The sequence below is a fragment of the Eurosta solidaginis genome, chromosome 2 (genome assembly GCF_040869045.1).
Source record: "Eurosta solidaginis isolate ZX-2024a chromosome 2, ASM4086904v1, whole genome shotgun sequence".
NCBI classification, from domain to species: Eukaryota; Metazoa; Arthropoda; class Insecta; order Diptera; family Tephritidae; genus Eurosta; species Eurosta solidaginis.
In genome coordinates, this window is record NC_090320.1 from 48,004,742 (window position 1) to 48,025,622 (window position 20,881).

Below are 20,881 nucleotides of genomic sequence, written 5' to 3' on the forward strand. Positions count from 1 at the left end.
AAAGGGGAGAAATAATTGCCGTAAAAGGCTTTTCTGGTTACTAACTAACGCTTGCCAGCATGAACTATGGGGTGTGATCATGTGGAATATAAAAAAAATATTCGGAATTTTATAGATCTGAAGCGCTGTTTTTGAAGCATCACTTTCAATGACACGGTATATATGTGTGTGTTAAGCATTTGATATTTAATGTATAAAGCGCAAATTTTTATGATGCGCATAAAATTTGCTGCTAGAAGAGGCCAAAAACTGAATTTAATAGCAACGTGTCAGGGTCGGGCATAAATAGACAAAGAGGAACGCAGGTATGATAATTCTTTGAACAAATTCAGAGATTTCAAAGCTGAAACGGGATTTTGAGCAGTTAAAACGTCAAAACATAAAATCAGGGCCCGTATTACGTGTTACGATCAGTGCCTGAAAACCATTTTCACTCAAATGCTAACTATGCAACTGTCAGACTATTTCTAAAAATTATAATAAGTTATGGATCTAACGAGTACTCTTTGCCGCTTGTTGGCAGATGCTCCTAATTCGGTCCACCATTTCAGAGCTATTGTCATTTGTGAAAATTATACAAATACTCCTTGAATGCTTGAGGAGTGTAATCAATATTGATGGTTTTTTGCCGGATATAGATTCGGTACGTTCCGGTAACAAAGCACCAGTAAGGTATTAGCCCGACCATCTCGGGAACGAATAATATGACCACGTACAACCTTCTACGCCATATCGAGTTTAACGAAGAACGAACGTGAATAGCTTAATCAAGTTGTCTTTTTACCTTCGAATGCGATAACTCGTTATCTATCTAAAGCCGCTTTCAGATCTTGTGTGACAAGCACAACGTGGTATAAAAGTTATAAACCACAGCGAATTTAGGGGCTTAGAATATTAACGCGGTTGACCAGCTTGTCGGAAGATGTAAATCAAATCCATACATTTGAAGGTACGAGCTCTCAAAACCAAATCGTTTCCAAAGCTGTCGCGCTAGTACCGAAAGGTGCTAACTCCGGAGCGCACCGGTTCATATCCGGCCCGGAGATTCTCATGACTTCGAAACTTCAGATTATTGAGTTGATCTAGGTGTGTGATATGACAAACTTGACAAAGAAACAAAAAAATTACATAAACTAAAATAACATAATAAAGCAAAACATAAAATAGCAAAAAACTAAGAAGCATAAACATCATTTGATAATTTAATATAACATAAGCACTTATAGTGTAGCATAATATAACGTAACATGACGTAACATAACATAACCGATGGCCTTGACAGCCAGTGCTTTACACAGTTAATTACTGTTACTCTATAAAAAAAAAAAAAAAAAACATAGAATAACATAATATGACAAAAGATAACATAACATAACGTCACCTTCTATAACAAAACCTTACAAAACATCTTAACATCGCGTAACACGACATCATAAATAAAACTTATGTAACTTAAAAAAACATAAAATATAATGGAAAAACATAAAATAACAAAAAACTAAGAAGCGCACATCGTTTGATAACATAATATAACAAGCACTTATAGTGTAGCGTGACATAACGTAACATGACATAACATAACGTAGCCGATGGCCTTGAGAAGTAGTGCTTTATATAGTTAATTATTGTTGCTCTATAAATAAAATAAAAAAACATATGATAGCATAAAATGACATAACATAACATAACGTCACCTTCTATTCCATAATCTTACAAAACATCTTAAAAGCTCATAACACAACATCCTGAATAAAACATTATGTAACTTAGAAAAAACATAATATAACATAACGTTACACACCTTAACACAAGCATGCGAAAATATGAAATTTGAATTTAAATGAAAAACTAACATAAATAAAGATTTCTAGTAAGCGCTCATGCATTTAAATGTACTCATTTTGTGAAAAACTTATTACATTTGAATTTTAACTAAATTACGCTAAACGCGCTTAGATAATAAAGCGCATATAATCATAAATAAAAAAATGTTTTCTTTTTTTTTTAAATAAAATTTCAAGTATTCCAATTAACACTCCACAATAAATATACGCACAAGCGTTTTTAATGCTTACATACAATCGTAGATTTGTAGGTATTTTTTCAACTTGTGACAGTTTGAAGCGGATTATTAAGACCATGGTGCCTGCCACATACCAAAAGCGCGAAGTGCTAAAACGGTTTTACCGTCAAAATTTGAATGCTAAGCAGTGAGCAAAGCTTGAGCAATCAAATGCCAAATAGCAGATTTACTTAAAAAAAAAAAAACTAAATTCTCATAAATAAAGATACATAAAAATACGCATATTGAATAGCACTTTCAGAAATGGTATAATTTGAAAATTGGAAATTTTGATAAAGAAGTGGTTAACAATATTTCTAGAAATCTTGCTTGTATTGAAAACTGAAGCTTTTCAGTGTAGTACGCTGCTAGGCATCTTTATATCGCTGCATAATATGTTACCTACTGCTATTTTAATATAAACTTTTTTAAGCTTTCCCCTGAAACTAAAAACGTTCGCTTAAACCATTTTGCCAAACGCTGTGCTACGCTTAAGGGCGTACAATTGTGTGCCCCATTGATATGTGTGAACATTTCATATTTCATGTTCTAATCTCCGCCATACATAATTGGACACCCGCTTAACTGGTTTAAATTAAAAAAAAAAAACTTCAAAAATAATTATTTTATTTGACACCACAGCGTAGGAAATTTGTGGTACAGCGTTGTCATTGCGTAAGTCTTAACGTCAAAGTTAAAGGTTAAATTAACAACTATCACTAAAAGCAGCATATAGATTGAAATTAATTTGATTGTTTTGTTAGTTAATGTTTTACTTAATTGTTTTTTAGTGCTACATTATTTGCTTAACCATTAGCGTTACCGCCCGCTGAAAGATTTATGCCTTTTTAAAATTTAGCAACATAATATTTATACTCAGCTGAGCAGAGCTCACAGTGTATATTAACTTTGTTCGTATAAGGGTAATCCGTAACGGCATAAATTAATCGAGATAGATATAGACTTCTATATATCAAAATGATCTGGGCGAAAAAAAAAATAATTTAACCATGCCCGTCCGTCCGTTCGTCCGTCCGTAAACACGATAACTTTAGTAACTTTTGAGGTATCTTGATGAAATTTGGTATGTAGGTTCCTGTGCACCCATCTCAGATCGCTATTTAAAATAAACGAAATCGGACCGCAACCACGCCCACTTTTTCGATATCGAAAATTTCGAAAAATCGATAAAGTACGATAATTCACTATCAAAGGCGAATAAAGCGATTAAACTTGGTAGGTTGACCTTATGACGCAAGATAGAAAATTAGTAACATTTTTGGCAATGGGCATGGCAACGCCCACTTTTAAAAGAAGGTAATTTAAAAGTTTCGCAAGCTGTAATTTGGCAGTCGTTGAAGATATCGTGCTGAAATTTGGCAGGAACGTTACTCGTATTACTATATGTGTGCTAAATAAAAATTAGCAAAATCGGATGACGAACACGTGCACTTAAAAAAATTTTTTTTTATGTCAAATTTTAACAAAAATATTAATATCTTTACAGTATAAAAGTAAATTATGTCAACGTTCAACTCCAGTAATGATGTGGTGCAATAAAATACAAAAATAAAAGAAAATTTCAAAATGGGCGTGGCTCCGCGCTTTTTCATTTAATTTGTCTAGGATACTTTTAATGCCATAAGTCGAACAAAAATTTACCAATCCTTCTGAAATTTGGTAGGGGCTTAGATTCTAGGGCGAAAATTGTTTTCTGTGAAAACGTACTTATCTGAACTCACTTTATATTGGTAAAAAAAGTGGCCGAAATCCGACTATGACCACGCCCACTTTTTCGATTTCGAAAATTACGAAAAATGAAAAAATGCCATAATTCTATACCAAATACGAAAAAAGAGATGAAACAGGGTAATTGGATTGGTTTATTGACGCAAAATATAACTTAAGAAAAAACTTTTTATAATGGGTGTGACACCTACCATATTAAGTAGAAGAAAATGATAAAGTTCTGCAGGGCGAAATCAAAAGCCCTTGGAATCTTGGCAGGAATACTGTTCGTGGTATGACATATATAAAAAAATTAGCGGTACCCGACAGATGATGTTTTGGGTCACCCTGGTCCACATTTTGGTCGATATCTCGAAAAGGCGTCCACCTGTAGAACTAAGCCCCACACCCTTTTAAAATACTCATTAACACCTTTTATTTGATACCCATGTCATACAAACACATTCCAGGGTTACCCTAGGTTCATTTTGCTAATTGGTGATTTTCCCTTATTTTGTCTCCAAAGCTCTCAGCTGAGTATGTAATGTTCGGTTACAGCCGAACTTAGCCTTCCTTAGTTGTTTTTTTTTTTAGTTATATCTATAAATCCATTTGTTTATGTTAAACTGTATACGGCCTATATTTAATTGATTTGAAAAACGTTTTGGCAACAAAAAATTAATTTTCTGAGTCATCAGCAAGACGCTAGTGCTACATAGGTGTTTCTGACCCAAATTAATGGCCTACACACATCTGCTCTTTGTCAAATGCTCATCAATGTTCGCAACATTGAATAAACAATGACTATTAATAGTGCTTGCTTGCTTAGTTTGGGCATTGAATTCTTACTTTTCTAGCCGAGTTGTTATAACAAAATTTCACTAGCGTCAAAAACAAAATTAAATTTCGGTTTTGCTATTGGACCAACTGAAGGCTTTCAATTTTGCGTTTTTTCTTATACAAATTTAGTTCTGCTATTTTTCTTTTATTTTTAATTTTTATTAATGGAAGCAAATTAGATATTTGGTCGAAACTGTGGCTCGCAAGAATCCAAAAAATTAAAACAAATAAGAACGGGTCCGTTTTCGGCTGTGCAGATTGTTTTGTGCCACTACGGTTATTCAACCAAAGTTATAATACCCTTGCGTACAAGTATACGCTGGGTATAAAAAATCACTTGCAAATTTTATCCATACAAACTCTAGGGAATAAAGTTCAATATAGCGATGTTCGAAACTCATATCAGTCAAACATATTGTGGTTACGTGGATCACAATGTTGTTATCTGTCTTGATAAACGAAAATAGTGAAGATATTGACCAAAAACTGACCTGTTCAACCCCAAAATCTTATACCACCAAAGATTTGACGGAGAAATCATGACTTTCAGCAATAAGGTCAAATATCTGGGAGTCAATCCGGATATGAAACTGCTCTGGAGTGATACTATAGGGGATAGGATAAAGAAAGCAACCACTGTACAAGCACCGCTAGATTTTAAAGCGCACGAAATCGCGGCCCTGCGAATTAGAAAAAATAGAGGAATTAATCATACTTCTATCTTGAGCACCAAGCTTCAGTGTCAAAACCAGTCCTCCCTGATTATTACACTACTTCACTAAGAATTACACACTGAGCATTCGCACTCGACAAAATTGGGCAAATCGGCAACATGTTGCTCAGGGTGGCGTCAAACGGATTACTTATGGCTCTAAGCTTGACGGGAAGGTGCGGATGGTATTTTTTCACTGGTTCTGAGCTTAGAGATCTCCTTCGCATTGAAACGTTTAACAAGCAGACATTTTTGCAATACGCGGTGATGTAAATTGTTTGGCACCTACATATGTCTAAAGGAGAGAAAAGGGTGATTACTTTGTCGGATAGTCAGTCCGCACCAAAGGCCTTAGACTCACGTGCCGACAACACAGAGTTGATCACTGAATGTGCATAAATCTCTACATTAGACGGTCAAGCACTTCAGTATTATGCTTATTTAGGTATCTGAACACAGGGATTGGAGACAATAGTGTAGCTGATGATCTGGGCATGGTTTACGAAAATGATTCGGTAGGTATACCTGTGACCTTGTAATTCCGTGTGAGCGCAAACACTATAGTCATCATCCAGTCATAGTGATCTGGAGTCATATAAACAATTTTGCATGTAAATGCAACAACAACGATTTGAGCCAGATAAATCCAATTAGAAGTCTGGTTCAATCTGTGAGCCAGATAATTTGTTAAGTTCTTGTGTTTAGTTTCCAACTCTGGCTATAATGAACCTAAATTTTCAAATATAGATGTCACTAATTGGCATTTAGTCGTAGGTGTTAAATGAAACACATCAGCGACATCTGCCTATCACAACCCATGTGCACAAAAATATCACGACCTCTGCTTCTCATGTCACCCAATAATCCACACTACTCCCGCCAGAGTGGAGCCGGATACGGAGCTAGAAAACTCACTGGATAATGGCGTATACGCATAGCAAATATGCCCTGATTAGCGCTTTCTACATGCGGGTCATCAAGTTTGGTTTGTCTTTCCTATCATGAAGCACGCACAAACTCTATCTTGTCCCATTGTTCGGCACTAAGTAGAAGAAGTTTGAGTGCTCTTGGTTAAACGTTTTTAAACGGTTTTACTTAGGTTGACTTGACAGGCTGGTTGGACCGTACTTTTTTTGAATTGAAATTTAAGTAACTTCCCGATAAGCTACAAGCTTGAAACTTGGAATATAGTTCAGAACCCGATGACAATGCAATAATAAGAAAAAATCGCCGCTAGGTGGCGCAAGGATCGAGATACACTGCAAAAATTGTTGGATTACGTGTTCCATTTTCTTCATGTTGGGGTACTCTAACAATACTCCATTGCAATGCGTTTGCGGACCACCATCAGCCGGTCATTGCTCGTTTTTTAACGACAGTGATTAAGACACGATGACGATCGAACAGAGTTGCCAAAAGTAAAATATTGCATACTAATAACTGATAATAAAATTTTACTATGGCAACTCTGATAAAATGCAACCGCGCACTGGTTTTATGTAGACATACTATAGTGTAGAGAAATATTAGTTTCTTTATTCACGCAAATGCTAAATAACATAAGAATATTCGTAGTATAAAATATAAAAGTTGTATTGCCCGTCTTCATTTACTTTCGTTTTAAATTAAATTCACTCCGATAATTCTTTCCGATACAATTCCTCTTTAGTACTTTGGTGTATGATCCTCTGTGGGTGCTCCATGGAGTACTACAGTGAAAAAACTTTGGAAAGTACTCTCACGTATGCACTCTATGGAATACTCACAAACAAAGCGAGAGTGGGATCACCTACTCCTCTCCTAGGACATCGCAATGTTAATTGGAGCACATTTTTGTATGAACACAGATTAGTTTTGGAACACTCCTATACTCCTAAAGGAGTATTCCTTACACTATTTATAGAGTACTGGCGTTTTTTGAAGGGTATTCACAAAAATCGTGTTTGTGGTCCGATTTGGCTCATATTTGGAACACATAATATATACAAGAATAGAAAGCGGCCTATGAAAAAAATCGCCGCTAGGTGGCGCAAGGTACGAGATATTCACAAAAATCATATTTGTGGTCCGATTTGGCTCATATTTGGAACACATAATACATACAAGAACAGAAAGCGACCTATGCAAAAAATTGCCGCTAGGTGGCGCAAAGATTGAGATATTCAAAAAAATCGTATTTGTGGTCTGATTTGGCTCATATTTGGAACACATAATACATACATGAATAGAAAGCAACCTATGATGTCCGATTTGGCTGATATTTGGAACAAATATTACATACAGTCCGGTAGAAGTGACATATAATATTTTGGAGTTGGAGGAGCGACAAGCATACGTGGCGCAGAGTCGTGTAAAGTCTTTGGAAGGATTATGTATTGAGGACTTAGATTGTAACAAATTGTCAGGAAAGGGTCCTTGTAATAATGAGTCACTAAATGAATTGAATTAAATAAAGACTAAAAACTTGAAAATAAAGTATTAAAAAAAATTTATTTTAGTTAAACGGTTTTATTGAAAACAATACTTACATGAAGTAATAATAATACTAAAAGCTAGAAAATAATTAAGTAGGTCCTAGGTACTAGTCATCACACTCCTAATCAATCTAGGGCGTTGATGAGACAATTAAATAAAAGCGTGGGACGCGTACAATTTCTATTAATCTAATATATAAAATTCTCCTGTGTTAGAGGCTTAACTCCTCCGAAACGGCTGAACCAATTCTCATGAAATTTTGTGAGCATATTGGGTAGGTCTGAGGATCGGCCAACGTCTACCTTTTTTCGCTACGTGCCTAGGGTCTTGAGATCAAAACGTGGACCCGGGTACCCCTAGAATGTGTTTATACAATATGGATATCAAATGAAAGCTGTTGATGAGTGCTATAGTACAGGGTAATTTTCATACCCCTGGATGACTAGCGTCTCAATATATAGGCCAAAACGTGGACCCGGATACCCCTAGAATGTGTTTATACAATATGGATACCAAATGAAAGCTGTTGATGGGTGCTATAGTACAGGATAATTTTCATACAACTGGGAGGATAGGGTCACGAGATGTAGCCCAAAACGTGGACCCTGGTACCCCTAGATGTGTTTATACAATATGGACATCAAAAGAAAACTGTTTATGAGTGCTATAGTACAGGATAATTTTCATACAACTGGGAGGCTAGGGTCTCGAGATATAGCCCAAAACGTGGACCCGGGTACCCCTTGAATGTGTTTATACAATATGGATAACAAATAAAAGCTGTTGATGAGTGATTTAGTACAGGATAATTTTCATTCAACTGGGAGGCTAGGGTCTTGAGATATAGCCCAAAACGTGGACCCGGGTACCCCTAGAATGTGTTTATACAATATGGATATCAAATGAAAGCTGATGCTGAGTGCTATAGTACAGGATAATTTTCATACAACTTGGATTCTAGGGTTTCGAGATATAGCCCAAAACGTGGACCCGGGTACCCCTAGAATGTGTTTATACAATATGGATATCAAATGAAAGCTGTTTATGAGTGCTATAGTACAGGATAATTTTCATACAACTGGGAGGCTAGGGTCTCGAGATATAGCCCAAAACGTGGACCCGGGTACCCCTAGAATGTGTTTATACAATATGGATATCAAATGAAAGCTGTTGATGTGTGCTATAATACAGAGTAAATTTTACACCGCTGAGTGACTAGGGTCTCGAGATATAGGCCAAAACATGGACCCGGATACCCCTAGAATGTGTGTGTATTATGGGTATCAAATGAGAGCTGTTGCTGAGAGCTCTAAAGTTCATTGTGATATTCGATTTAGTCGCATCAACCAGGCAAAACTGATAAATATGCATGCGAAGCCGAAATAAAGACAAGAATTAATAATACCCACATACCTATTTACATACATACGTCCTATTCGATTTGCTTGAAATTTCGTATATAAATTTGACTATATTAGTATTTACGATGCTTTTTTCCGGGAAGTATACCAGAGACGGAGTCGGACTGGGATTAGTGCTAGGACTGGGGCTGAGAGTGAGACTCGGAGTGGTACTGGGACTGAGACTCGGAATGGGACTGGAACAAAATACATACCAACCTCTGGGACTGGCAATAAGAGATGAAGAAGAAGGAGAAAAACTTGAGAGAAGAGAAAAGAGAGAAGGAGACTGAGAAAGACATAAAATGAGACGAGGATGGAGATGAAGCGGAGGGAGGAAAGAATAAAACGATTAGGAAAAAGTGTAGAGGGGTAGGGTAGAGTCAGACGGAAAAAGCTTATTAAAATGTATACAGATAGGCCAAATTTATGGCAGAACAACGTCTGCGGGTCTGATAGTAGTCATATATAAGACCAACTGAACCTACGGTTAGTCAGGTTAGCTACGCCACACATTTTTAGAAATTTCACGCGCCCAACGCTTTTATTTAATTGTCTGATCAACGCCCTAGATTGATGAGGAGTGTGATGACTAGTACCTAGGACCTACCTAATTATTTTCTAGCTTTTAGTATTATTATTACTTCATGTAAATATTGTTTTCAATAAAACCGTTTAACTAAAAAAAAATTTTTAATTATTTTATTAAATAATCTAGCGGAAGTTTCGATACTCACAATGGGATCACAATTGCCTTAAGTATCAGACTGGGATGCAACTTCTCGGCCGAGACCTTTTAACCTAACCTAACACTAAAATTCTATATATATAAATCTCGTGTGAAGGTGTTAGTATATGTATTTTTCTAAAACTTCCGGAGCGATGTTTATGAACTTCTTTATACATAACTCCTGCCGCCCCAGCGGGTAAGAGGCGACTGAAATACCTAAAATTATTCAAGGGAATGCCATCTCAATTTTTAGCTTCTTCAACCTAGTTGTCAACCTCACCTACCCGTAACGAATGCTGTTTTCTAGCAGCCGAGGCTCTGGCGACCCAAAGTTCTTCATCTAACTAAAGGCTGAGGGCGGGAAGTACCTTAATTGCGCTAAGTTTAAATATTAAGCCAAGCGAAACCTTTATACAATATTTTCAAATACATCGGTTCCTGGTCCATTTCCGGAAAATCTTTAAAGAAAAAAGAGAGGGAGACACGTGAAGGTCCTCACGGACCGGCCAGTTCAGCCCAACCTCTGTTCCTCAAAAAGGAAGAGTGAAAAGATAGAATGAAAAAAGGAAACCTAAATTTTTAGAGCAAAGATTCTATAAAGTTTTAATCATTTTGCTGCTGAAGTTGCGCTTCACTCGGTGGATTGAATATAAGATTTATTTATATTCAAAAAATAATCCGCGGAAGATCTTGGATTACTGATTATTGAGTTTTATGTAATAGTGTAAACATGACACCCATAATCTCAAATTCTCCGCTTCAAGCGCAGGAACATGAAGGAAAGACTTCATATGATCATTGTAATGATCTCCCTCAATAACCTGCAACAGGCTTTACATGTTGGAAGCTTCAGATGTGCGTTCTTGTTTAAGGTTTCAAAGAATATGGATGTTTCCATTTATAAAAGGATATATTAGGTTTTGAAAATGAGCCTTGTCCCCGAATAATTCCTGGGAAGATTTGTCTGCTGCAATGAGAAAGAAAAACTACCTACAGCTTTTTGTAGTTACCTTAGGAAATCTCTTTTATCTTCTGCCATAGTAGTAGATATGTCTCTACTTGAACAGCGCAGATAAGACATTAAGATCTGTTTACTTGAAAAACACAGATTATGAACTGATTGGAGCAACCTGTACTTACAGCAATTGCATTGATAATGATTTTACGATGCTGGTATCAATATAACGCCGTCTAATCCGTCACGTCCTCTCCCTAAAAGGATGTCATGATTAAGCAGGGCAATATACGACAACAACAAAAAACACTGAACAAGTTCAATGATTTGAAAGAAGATGCAAGCCTGCGAAGATTGTAAAATTAAATGTTAATAAATCCATTATTTGTCAAATTTTATAGTTGGAGACGATCTAGTGAAAAGTCGATTGTATTCTATCGGGAAGGCCCTAACAATCCGCCTGGACTTATTTTTTGTTGTTAATTATAAAACAAATTAATAAGTGCAAGGCGCGATAACCACGGAAGAGATTTTAGGCCGAGCTTCTCTTCCAATTTGCGTCGTGCTCCTTTTGTATTTTCCCACAAATTGGCGGGACAAGACCTACTTGTTTTATGCCGACTACGAATGGCATCTGGAAGGTAGATTAGTTTTCACTGAAAAGCTTTTCATGGCAAAAATGCACTCGCAATGTTTGCCAAATCAGCTCCGGGGGGCTTCGCGCTTTGAAAAACTTTTGTTCTAATTCAAAAAATTAGATTTTAATTTTTTATGTTGCTTTGTTCCGGGCTGAACCCTGTATCTTCGGTGTGGTAGGTGGAGCGCGCTACCACCACACAGCTACGGTTGTGGGAAGTCCTTTGCGGCATACGAATCTGGTACTAAAGTTTTCTGGTACTACCCGCCGCCACGGCAATGATGGTTTGGCTCACTCGCAGCTTCTGTGCCCCTTAGCGCGCTGGGGGACGCGGGAGTCAATTACATAAATTTTCGGCTTTAAAACAAAGATCGCAGAAATAGAAGGCGAGACTTGAATTGCAGTGATGCAACTTTATGCTGGGCATTCAAAGGAGTTTTAAGGAAATGTTTTTTAACAATAATACAAAGCTTTCACTTATCTGTAATAATATTTATGAGACAATATGACAGCTACATAATTTCACATAACATTTCATTTATTGCTTTTGCAACATATAGTACGTGTTTCACAACAACACCCATTATTCATAACGCCCCGTGCGGCATGCGACGAGTCCAATTAAGTCGTAAATCTTTTTTTTAATTGCGCGCATGCGTAGCTATTTATGCATGTATTTGATAGCGCGGCGCTGAATACCAATTGTCACATATTAATACAAACACCCTTTAGTATCCTCATTCACCCACGCACGCATACACACGCACTCATATTCATACATATATAAACAATGTGCTCGTAATCAAAACAATCAACGACAATCCCCCCAAATGATTGACTGAGCTTAAGATTTACGTTTTTTTGGATTTGTTTTCCTAAAGCGCCAAATACACGACACGAACATTTCCGCGAACATTCCCGTTATGTCATGTTTCTGCGACCTTTTCTGTCGTGTATGGTGGTATTTGCCAGTTCGCGCATGTATGGCGAAATATCTCATAATCGTAGTAATTTCTGAACGGAACAGACGTGCGCGGAAAAGTAAAAATGTATAAATCTTTGCTATCATTGTGGCAAGTAAAAAGCAAATATTATTGTAATAGAATTAAAAAGAATAATGATTATGCGACTTTAATCGAAAAATTAAAAGAAGTAGATCCTGATGCCACAAAGGATACAGTTATAAAAAAAATAAGTAGTTTGCGGGCGCAATACAATAAAATGTTGCCTTGCTCATACGAACGTAATTTTTAAAATCATTTTGTGACGTCAATTCCAGTTCTTTAATAAGCTCACTTTGTCCAAGAACTGCTCGTTTTTTAAACCATTCTGTGCACCAAATTCTTTTTTTGCGATATTCTCTCTTTTTTTACGCTTAATTGCCACAGCGAGCAATATTGCTGCAGCACAATTGTTGTCCGTATTCATCGCTGTCTGAAAGAGAACTAATGTTCGGCCAAAAGTTCGTATGGTGTATGGCCAAAGCTGCGAACAAGATTGGGGAATGTTCGCGGAAATGTTCGTGTCGTGTATTTGGCGCTTAAGCGCACAGCTGTGTAATTAATAAAACAACAACACTGCATTGTTAGCGCCTCACGACGTACAAATGAATTGCTGCCGTTACTATGTATTTGCTTAGATGTTGCTGCATCATGACGCTTACGATATTGCACGCAACTTTTCGATTAAAAACTCATCATTTTCTAAGTATTTGGCGCCTTAAAAGAGATCAATTCATTTCAATTTTGATTAAAAACATGCGAATGTATTTACGTATAAAAACATTTTCAATTAATCGATTGTATTAGAGGAATGTTGATTTTTTTTATGGCGTTGCGTGCTTTTGTATAAATTTTGTGCCCATTTATATAGCGTTTTAAGTAGTCAGTTTAATGGCGGCAAGATCATAGCCATTAAAATGTTCAGCTTAATTTTATTTCGTGGTGGTGATTTCGCAGGTTTTTATGACGTAAACTATTTTATTGAGTCATGTTAACGTTAATTGATATAAAAACTATAACAATAAAAATTAATTAAATAAGACAAGACGATCTTACATCGTAAACAAAGCAAACTGTTATGGTGGAAGTATGCTTTTGCAATGAGTAGATGAAAAATTTTGAGATACTTGCATCTCATTCCCGTTACCTACGATCTTCGATATTCGACTTCGATGTTGAATATTTTATGAGCTAAGCGCCATTTAGGACCGGTTTTTCAGTAGTTGGTTAAGCTAGGCTTAAACTAAGTTTGCTTAAACTCTAGCCAACTTTAAACTCCAGTTAAACCACTGAGCAGTTTTTCAGTCACAGTTTAAGGCCGCCTTTGGGGTAGGCATTTTTGTACCGCAATATTGGTTTTTTATTTTCTATATAAATTGTAGATACGACAACAGCTGGATTTTGCTTACCCCAACAAACATTTAAAAGATATTTCTCCAGCGAAATATATATCTAGTTCCTAGTTCTAGGTGATATCCAACGTCATTATCTAGTTATCCTTAAACCAGATAGTTCTCAAGCTGATATACAACTACATTCTCCAATCACTATCCAACTTTTGATAAACTTTGTAAAATTTATAGTTCACGAGTTGATCTCCAACGTCATTAGCATTTTCAAATTATTAACCAACCTTTGAGAGATTTTGAGAAATGTACACCTCTCAAATGAATATTCAACACGTTTCTCCAGTTGATATCCTACAATGGATATCAAGTTGAGTTGAAGTTGAAAAAACAAATCCAAAGTTGTACCACTAAAGCCAACAGCTGTGTGTATTGTGAGAAATAAACACCTGGTTCATAGCAGTAGTGAAGCGTAATTTATCAAAAAAAAAAAAAAAAAAAAAATAAAAATATATTTTATACTATTTTCGTGAAAATACTGTAGTATTGGAATCTTACAGTCGAGTCCAGTTAAAGAACCACAAGTTGGGAGCTATAATTTTTTTAACTTCAGTAATAGCATTTTTCGCTTTATGAAAATTCCCTCTTTTGCTGAGTGCGCTATGATTCTCGAGTTCAACCACGGTTTCGTAACAACTGTTGAGATTTTAGAGGTATGCTAGTGATCAACATGAGCTCTAATGGTACTCACACCCAAATGCTTCTTGGGTATATTCCACGCAATCTCGAACGAACGCAAATCACGGATAGGTTAACTAGTGTTTAACCCTGCCAGATCGGCTACTTAACCTCAGCTTAAACTTCAGTTAAAGTAGACTGAAACACTGCAGAATAATTTTAAGCGTAGTTTAACTGACAAACTGAGTTGAACTTGTACTGAAAAACCGGGCCTTAGTATCTATAATTTTGCTGAAGTTCCATACTCAGCTAATTAGCTCCTACTCTCAAGATGCTTTTGTTCTGAAACTGAGTAACGGAATATAACTCAAAGTTTTCAATATATTTTAGCTCCTAGATCATATATATATATATATATTGTAACGAATATTAGCAGCACCAAGGGATGCTATCATCTCTAAGCCGATGCTAAAGAAGGACTTGATGCACATCAATAATTCAATCATTATGTCTACACATATGTACGTACACGCAGCGCATATCTTATCTGAGGTGCTCATAAGAGAGGGCAATAATTTGTGCAAGTATTACTCACGCGCATATGAGAAGCTATAAACGTAGTTTTGGCTGGTTATTTTGTAGCTGATAACTAACTAGTAAGTTCTGGAACGGAAAAGCCTAGAAGTATGCAACGAGGAAATCAGACAGTATAAAGGCGACAACAGTAGAGGCGCGAGAAACAGTTAGAGTTAAGCAAGCTACCAGTAAGCGAAGTATAAGTGAAGTACTTTAATAACGGCCATTTTGCATCATTGAAGAGTGGAGTTATTTATTCAACAGTTTGGTGATTCGAACTTAGCAGAAGGTTGCAAATAAGAGGATTTGCAGTAAATTCGTTACATTATATATATATATATATATATAAATATATATATTCGACAGACCATTTTGTGTAACTTTGTTCGAATTAATCCAGCCCGTATTAAGTCACTGCTCTCTGAATTGAGTTACTGATATGTTTTTCGACAAATATACCCTTTGGCTAAGAGCTTTGATTTTGAACTGCGTACTTTCTGAAGCGATGTTACGTCACAGACAACGCAAAATCAATGACAGCCATCAGAAACGGACTGTCCATTATCTATGTATAGATTTGCCTTTTTTAGCTAGTTGATGAATAAGTTAAATTCAGAAACATGTACCAACGCCGGGTGCAAATTTTCTTTCAATTTTGGAGCCAAATGCAGGATCAGGTCGAAAGGATTTTACTTGTGTGAGTGGTGCCTTGTTGTTGTTGTTGTTGTAGCGATAAGAATGATGGTCCTTTGCCGGATGCAGATACGGTACGTTCCGGTAACAAGCACCATAAAGGTACTAGTCCGATCATCTGGGGAACGATTTGGTTTGACCACATGCAACCTTCTAGGCCAAACTGCCCTCCCACCCCTAGATCCATCATGAGTTCTGGGTCGCCAAAGCCTCGACTGTTAATGAAACAGGATTCGTCACAGGTAGGTGAGGTTGACAATTAGGTTGGAGAAGCCATATATTGCGCTGGCAACCCCTTGAGAGGGTTGCCGCCCCTTACAACAGGCATACCTACCGCGGGTATATTCTAAGCCACCTCACCTGCTGGGTCGCGGGCCATTGTGAGTTGTGCCTTCTCTGAGAGCTTCGACGTTGTTGTACTAGTTCTTTTATGAGTTTGTTTGAGAATGCTTTACGGCAGGTGGTTATTTCTAAAGGTAGTACATATGTATATGTAGTTATATAACAGCGCTGCCACTAGCATATTAGACTAGCTCAACCCCGACTTGGACAAGAATTAAATTTTTTCGCTTGAGCGTAATGGCAGTTCGATTTTTTATCGATGAGCTATTTATCGCAAAGTTATCGATATGCTATCAAAAATTTACCCATATGTTATGTGAAACGTTATATATTTCTTTCTTATCCAAAATTTATCGATATGTTATCGAAAAGTTATGGGTTGTTTGTCGAAAACTATCTAAAATTTATAGATTTGTTATTAAAAAATATCGATTTGATATAAAAAAGTTACAGATTTCTAATGGGAGTTTTAACGATTTATCGGCATGTAATCGATTTGTTGTCGACGAGCCTTGGCTTTTTTAAACGGCTTTATTTAGCTTGACTTTGTGTAGCGGCCGGCCGTTGCGAACGAATTAAATGTAACTCAAATTTAACTAACTTCCACATAAGCTACAAGCTTGAGACTTGGGTAGTTCAGAACCCGATGATAATGCAATAATCGGAAAAAACTCCGATAGGTGGCGCATGGAGCGAAATATTTCAAAAAATCGTATTTGTGGTCCGATTTGGCTCATATTTGGAACACATAATACATACATGAATAGAAAGCGACCTATGAAAAAAAATTGCCTAGGTAGGTCATAGGTACTATCATCACACTCCTCATCAATCTAGGGCGTTGATCAGACAATTAAATAAAAGCGTTGGACGCGTGAAATTTCTAAAAATGTGAGTCGTAGCATAACCTGATTAAAGTTCAGTTGGTCTTACCTATGACTATCAATAGAAATTTGACGCGTCCAACGCTTTTATTTATTTGTCTCAGCAACGCCCTTGATTGATGAGGAGTGTGATGACTAGTACCTAAGACCTACCTAATTATTTTCTAGCTTTTAGTATTATTATTACTTCATGTAAGTATTGTTTTCAATAAAACCGTTTATTAAAAAAATTTTCTTAATTATTTTATTCATGAAACAGGTAGCGAAAAATAATCAATCAATGTAAAATCGATGAGACCTCTGGGTCACAGATAAAACCGATAATAAACCAATAAAAAGCCGATGACGCAATCAATAATAAACCAATAATAAAATAACAACTTGTCGGTATCCGCTATTATCGATAAGAAGAAGAGGAATAAATTCTTCTTTAAAAAACCACGAAATTATTAGTGTTCCGTTACGCCACTGGCGAGCTCTAGTTAATTATAAAAAATGAGTCTTCTAGACATACACCTGTATGCTTACATATCGAACCTCACAAGTACTTGGTACTCCGCCTTATTTTCAATTTCTTGAAAGGGGAAAATATAAAATGTGCAAATTCCTCGATGTGACGAATTCGACAACAATACCAATTTCATTTGACAATGACACCGAAGTAAATTTTTGGTGAAAGATTCTAAGGGATTGCTGCAAAGAGACTTACTACTACTGATGTTCGTGGAAATACAAAAAAAGCTTGCGAGCAGTACGTCTTGGGTTCTGGCTACAGAAAAGACATCTATTCTGGTTGGTTTCCTAGACTTTAGCAGCGGTACCACGTTCGCCGTAATCCATTCTTAAGGCGTAATAAAGATGTAAAGACACAAGTGCCAGGTAGCTTAATACCGTATTGCCAAGGTTTTTTTTTAACATCGGCAGCGCAATCCCGTCCGGACCTACTGCTTTTAACGGATTAGCATGTTTGTTTTTTAATTGTGCTTCGTCGGATATGAGAGGGAGCAAAGAGTATAAAACTCATTCGATTTTTATACCATTCCGCTTGCTTGTGTTAATCTTCAAACTTTACGATGCGCAAGGTTATAACTTGATTCGAAGGTCGCCTGGATATTGTTGTCTCACAAGGTCTCGTTCTCTAGCCAAGGATGCGGCATTCAGATGTATTGATATGGGGTTATCGTTCCAGCGAGGAAAGTATGGGAAGGTGGTTGTATTATAGAGTTAGCATCGGCTGCCAACTAACGCAGTTAATGAGTCCTGCGCTGACGTTTGAGATACCTTCCGCATGCGTGGGAACGTATGCATTCAGAATGCAGAAGGTCCTGTCGTCTATTTGTCCCCTGCTGTATACTTCCAGATTGGAATGCCACCGTTCGTGAAGGGCATTTAAAGCACTAAATATTATGCGATTTTTGACAGTGAGTAGAGCGCTAATATCAGGACAGTATCCGCTGGATCAGCAGGTAACACGAGGGATATACATAGATGTTTATGATTTCAATCGCCTGACAGCCACTTGGTCGGGGGAGTACTGTTGCTAAGTACAGAACTTCTAGGAAATATGCATTGTCAGGGAGGAACGGTACTAGGCAGACGACGGAATCGTATGTGTATAATCTTTAAACGGTGCACATGGTGACACGGAGTAGAAGTCTATTTCAATGTCCGTAACGTGTACTGGTGCCGAAAGGAGGGTAGGGAGAGCAGCGCAGGAGCTGGTGCGTGGCATAAGCTTATTTGATATTAGCATTGGAGGCAGCTGAGTGAGTTGGTATCGGGCCGACAGACGCTGGGAGCTAGCTGAAAACACCACGTTTGATGCAACCATCCTTTGCACGTGACACATTGACAGGATTGACAAACTGACAGGAGTGTTTCCGCCTTAAATATATTATTATATGGCAAACGCAGAAAAATCACTTCTCTTCTGCTGCGATATTCGCAGATGACCTCTTCTGCCGTGATATTCGCCAAGGGTATGGGTTCTTCTAGCCTTTCGGTCAAATATAACAAAAAAGGTAAACTTCCATTACAATTTTTTATATTCCTCAATTTACAATTTAACCAATATGGCAAGGTAAGCCGTAATGTATACAAACAATTAGGGTTTCATTCTGTATTGCGAACGATAGCTCAGACGAACGATTCGCCTCCAAACGATTTCTATAGCAATGATATTCTTCATCATTTTCGTTCGGCTTTTACGTTTCTTACTTTATGTCAACCTGGAAGGCGAAAGCAATTTTCAAATAATATTTTGCCATTGTTCAGCATAGTTGAAATACACTAGCAATTCGTCTCTGAGGCGTAACGACCGTTCGTTTCGTAATAGAAAATGAGGGCCTTAGACTTCAAAAGTTGTATGCTTCCATGCTTATTTATTTTAGCACGAATTCAACCATTATAAATACAAGTAGCAAAATTATGTTAAATCGGCGCGATCAAACATTTATAAAAAAAAATTATCTCTTATGTTAAACCAACAAGATAACGACAAATTAGCCATACCATTTTTGGTAATAGTAAACACAGAGCGACAACGAAAAAGTATCGATTTCACGGTCAGTTGACCCTCAGTAGTAGAAGTGAGGGAATACAGAGGCCAACGTTTGGCGGATAAACAGGCGACTAAGCAAAGCGGCAAGGCCAACCAAGCGTACGAATATAAATTCTAAAGCAACAATTTAGCTGGAAAGTGAAGTTGAAACAATAAAAATAAATTAAAAAATGAATTCTATAAAAAATGTATGTACATATGTATAATGAATGTTCACATGAATGAAAAAAAAGGAATGAACGCGAATTTTAGAAACAAATCTGTCAACAAACATTAATTATGAAAATGTTGCTGAAAGACAAAAGCGCTGACAAAAAATGAAATAAGAAACAGCAATAAAAGAAGAAAAAAATGTAAAAAAAGAAATGATGAGCTTTGTGAATGCAAAAAAGTAAAAACGAAAAAAATACTACAAAAACTGCACATGTGACAGAAAAAAGTAGTAGAAAATACATGTTCAAAAATTTTAGTTTATTTTTTAAACCGAGCTATGGTTAATGCTCGTCTTAAGCTATTTTATACTAATTTTCACACCATTAAAATGTTGTAAGCAATTTCTAAGATATTTTGGTTTCAATTTTAGTTCAGACATTTGAAAAATATCATTTTCTATAAAAAGTTTAAAATTTAAACCAAAAATTTTAACCACGTACCACGTCTTTAAAATTGTTTGGTCTATATTATAAACTATTGGGGAATAAAAAAAATTTTAATATTTTTGGGTTTTAATTTTAGTGCAGAAGTTTGAAAAATATTATTTACAATGAGTGCTTTGAAATTAAATCTCTAAAAGTCTTACATTCTAAACCAACAGAGGACTAATTTTAAATATTTTTGGTTTACAATTTTGTATCAATATAATTGGTTTAAAATTAAAAAACAAAAACTCTATCCTTATTCCCGTTATTACCTAAACTCTAAACGAATTTTTTAAACATCAATCAAATTGTTTTTGTTTTAGGGTTTTTTTCGTACAAACCGAAACGTTTCAATTTCAGGTTTAAAATATGGGTACTTTTTGGTCTAAAATATAAGCTGCAATATTTCAATTCTAGTTTTTGAAGGTTTCAAATATACCACACTAAAAGGTTTTAAAAAGCAAACAGAGCAGTTTTAGTTCGAGTGTTTTTAGGCTTAACATTTAAACAATTTAGTTTTGGGTCTAAACTTAATTTTTTAATTTTAGTGTTTCTGGGTTTTGAAAAATTAAAGTTTTCTGAAGTGAAATTTAAACCAAAATGTTTCTATTCAAAACCAGTCAT

The 20,881-nt window shown here is 36.3% G+C and overlaps 2 protein-coding genes across 3 annotated transcripts in view; one reads left to right on the forward strand and one right to left on the reverse strand.

The window, feature by feature from the left end:
- Positions 1-20,881, reverse strand: part of wb (wing blister) — a 456,603-nt gene that overhangs the window by 134,853 nt on the left and 300,869 nt on the right. The gene's annotated exons all lie outside the window — the stretch shown is intronic.
- LOC137239687 (uncharacterized) overlaps positions 1-20,881 on the forward strand; it is a 568,632-nt gene that overhangs the window by 58,925 nt on the left and 488,826 nt on the right. The window lies entirely within an intron of this gene.